We start from the raw sequence: 4,106 nt of genomic DNA on the forward strand, positions 1-4,106 counted from the left end.
AAATGATTGAGCATCTAAATAAACTGGGCTTTCCCTGCACGAGCAGCTCGGTAAGGATGCGATCCTTAATTCATTGCCCAAGTCCTTCCTCCCCTTCCTTACTCATTTTCGAATGACAAAGCCTGCAGTGAACTACCACGGCTTGTTGGGGTTGCTGCAGAACTTTGAGAAGGACCACCAGCTCCATAAGGAGTCGGTGAATGTTGTGGGAGGGTCTTCTTCTGGTCGTCGACCCTTTAAGAAAGGGAAGAAGAACAAGAAGAAGAAGAATAAGAAGGTGCAGCCGCATGCTGGGACGTCTGCACAGGGTCAGACCAAGAAGCGCAAGCCCGACCAGAGCCAGGCGGAGTGCTTCTTTTGCAAGAAGCAGGGGCACTGGAAGAGGAACTGTCCTCTATACATTGCCTCCCTGGACCCAAACAGGCCGAAGAAGAAGCAAGGTAATTATATGATAACACCTTGCAACTTTTTCATTTGTGATACTACTGCCTGGGTATTGGATACCGGAAGCCCTTATCATATTTGCAATTCGATGCAGGGTCTGCAGGTCAGTAGGAGATTTGATGAGGCGAGAGGTTCCTGAACGTTGGAGATGGAAGCAAAGTTCAGTTCTAGCTTTAGGAATCATGAATCTTGTAATCAATTTTCGTAATGTAATTTTAAGTGAATGTTACTATTGTCCAAGCTTTTATTAAATATTATTTCTGTAAGCCTTTTGGCCATGTACGATTATCAATTTTTAATAAAAGAAAACGTTTGCAATATCATTTTGAATGATGTTACAATGTTTGTTGGACAACTAGATAATAGAATTTACTTACTGTCACAGCCTGTTAATGTGGTTCAAACCTCTGGTAAATGCCCTAGAATAGATAATGTGTCAAAAGTCTACCTTTGGCACTGTAGGCTAGGTCATATCAATAAGAACAGGATAAACAGGTTGGCTCAAGAAGAAATTCTTGAAGTTGGTGATTGTGAATCACTTCCAATCTGTGAGTCCTGTCTTCTTGGGAAGATGACCAAGTCACCTTTTACTGAAAAAAGTGAGCGAGCCAGTGAACTCTTGGGTCTGGTACATTCTGATGTATGTGGACCCATGAGCTCAAGTGCAAGAGGTGGATATTTCTACTTCATAACCTTCACAGACGACCTATCGAGGTATGGATATGTCTATTTAATAAAGCATAAGTCGGAGTCGTTTGAAATGTTCAAACTATTCCGAAATGAAGTAGAAAAACAAACTGAGAAGTGTATTAAAACTCTTCGATCTGATCGAGGAGGTGAATACCTTTCCAATGAGTTTTTGACATATTTAGGGGAGAATGGGATTTTCTCTTAGTGGACTCCTCCCGGAACACCACAGCATAATGGTGTGTCTGAAAGGAGAAATCGAACCTTATTAGACATAGTCCGATCCATGATGGGGTTTGCTGGTCTGCCGATCTTCCTTTGGGGATATGCGCTCGAATCAACTTGTTACCTTCTAAATAGGGTTCCGAGTAAGTCTGTAACCAAAACGCCATATGAGTTATGGATAGGACGTAAGTCAGTACTCTCGCACCTTAGGGTTTGGGGGTGTCCGACTTATGTTAAACATTTAATTACGGACAAGCTTGGACCTAGGTCTGACAAGTGTAATTTCATAGGGTACCCAAAAGAGATCAAAGGGTATTATTTCTACCTAGCTGATGAGCAAAAGGTGTTTGTCAGCCTTAAGGCAATCTTTTTAGAAAAAGAGTTCCTTGGTGAAGGGACTGTTGCCTCTAAGGTCAAACTTGAGGAAGTTCGGCAGGTGGAAAAATCGACACAAGTAGCTGAACCTGAATCAAATTTGATTAGATCAGATCCGGAGCCCATTGTTCCTGCACCCTTAAGATGATCTGGTAGAGTACCACATCAACCAGACAGATACTATGGTTTCTTGGTCCGAGACGGAGATCCTATCAAACTTGATGAAAGCGATGAGGATCCGATCACCAACATGGATGCAATGCAGAGACCTGACTCTGAGAAATGGCTAGAGGCCATGAAATCCGAAATGGAGTCCATGAAGGTCAACGATGTGTGGACATTGGTTGACCCACCCGAAGGAGTAAAATTCATAGGGTGTAAGTGGGTCTTCAAGAGGAAGAGGGGCACAGACGGAAAGGTGGAAACCTATAAAATCCGTCTGGTTGCCAAGAGATATCGTCAACATTATGGTATAGACTATGACTAGACATTTTCTCCTGTGGCAATGCTCAAATCCATTCGGATTATGCTTGCGATAGCTGTCCATCTGGACTATGAAATCTGACAGATGGATGTGAAGACAGCTCTCCTAAATGGAGAGCTAGGCGAAGAGGTGTATATGATACAACCTGAAGGATTCACATCCACAGATGAGTCTAAGGTGTGCAGGCTATAGAGGTCCATTTATGGACTTAAGCAGGCATCCCGGAGTTGGAACATACGTTTTGATAGGATGATCAAGACGTATGGCTTCGTTAAGAACGGAGAAGAGCCCTGCATTTATAAGTGGGCTAATGGTCTAGTAGTAGTATTTCTTGTATTGTATGTGGATGACATTCTTTTAATCGAAAATAATATCCCTGCATTACAGGGAATAAAGATTTGGCTGTCGTCATAATTCTCCATGAAGGATCTGGGAGAAGCTTTTTACATCCTAGGGATGAGGATCTATAGGGATAGATCTAAAAGGTTGCTTGGCTTATCCCAGTCCACGTACATTGATACTATACTGAAGAGGTTCAGCATGGAGAATTCCAAGAAAGGCTATCTACCGATAGGCCATGGAATTTTTCTCTCAAAGAGAGATTGTCTAACAACACCTCAAGAGAGAGAGCGTATGGGTATAATTCCATATGCTTCAGCAGCAAGATCTATCATGTATGCCATGACATGTACACGATCAGATGTGGCATACTCACTAGGGATAGTGAGTAGATACCAATCTGATCTAGGGGAGAATCACTGGAAGGTTGTTAAAACCATCATGAAGTATTTAAGAAATACTAAGGACCAGTGGCTTGTTTATGGTGAATCAGCCTTAAGACTTATAGGATTTACAGACTTTAGTTTTCAGTCTGATCATGATGACAGCAAGAGTGTGTCGGGATTTATTTTTACCCTTAATGGTGGGGCTGTCTGCCGGAAAAATTTCAAGCAGCATACAGTGGCTGATTCAGTTTGCGAGGCAGAGTATGTCGCTGCATCAGATGCTGCCAAAGAAGCGGTGTAGCTGAAAAAATTCATCACCGAGCTCGAAGTAGCACCCTCCCTTGTTGGTCCAGTTCTGCTCTACTGTGACAGCTCTGGAGCCATTACTCAAGCGAAGGAACCAAAGGCACACCAGCGGACGAAGCATATTCTGCGCCGCTACCATCTCATCTGAAAAATTGTGGATCAAGGTGACGTCGACTTTTAGAAGATCGATGGAAAGGAGAACCTGGCTGACCCATTCACTAAAGCCATTGCGGTGAAGGAGTTTGATGACTGCAAGTCGAAGATGGATATTAGATACTGCACCGATTGACTTTAGGCCAAGTGGGAGATTGTTGGGAATAGTGTCCCAAAACCAATCGTCAGCCTGTTAATGGTTGTACTCTTTTTGTATTAGTACATAAATCATAAATAAATAAAAGTTATTTTGATATTTTTTATCACAAATTGTCATCTTCTAATGAACTCCTGTGTTGTGGTGAAGTCCTTAGGACTATTTAGACTCGACAAAGGAGGATTTGTCGTTTAGTCCTTAAACCTGTTCACGACCAAATGATACGTTGTTACCAAGGACAACAATGTTTATCGAGCATAGATCATTGTGTGCCATATAGGTTGGTTATCTTCTTAACCAAGGAGTGTGGAGACACTGGTATGGCATACAGGTGAGATGTAAGGGTATATCTGCACTGAACGTGACCGACTCCGGAGCTATCTCTGCTGTCAAGATTTGCTTCGATGGAATATGGGTATAAATGTCCCTCCGATTTGAGACCGCCACGATGACTTGCAAGCAACTCACTACACTTAGGCACTGGACTACCTGAATTTCTAATTCAGTGACGGAAGGCTGCTGGGTGTAGTCAAGTACTTGACTTGTCAGT

The sequence above is a fragment of the Elaeis guineensis genome, chromosome 9, assembly GCF_000442705.2.
Source record: "Elaeis guineensis isolate ETL-2024a chromosome 9, EG11, whole genome shotgun sequence".
Lineage (NCBI taxonomy): Eukaryota > Viridiplantae > Streptophyta > Magnoliopsida > Arecales > Arecaceae > Elaeis > Elaeis guineensis.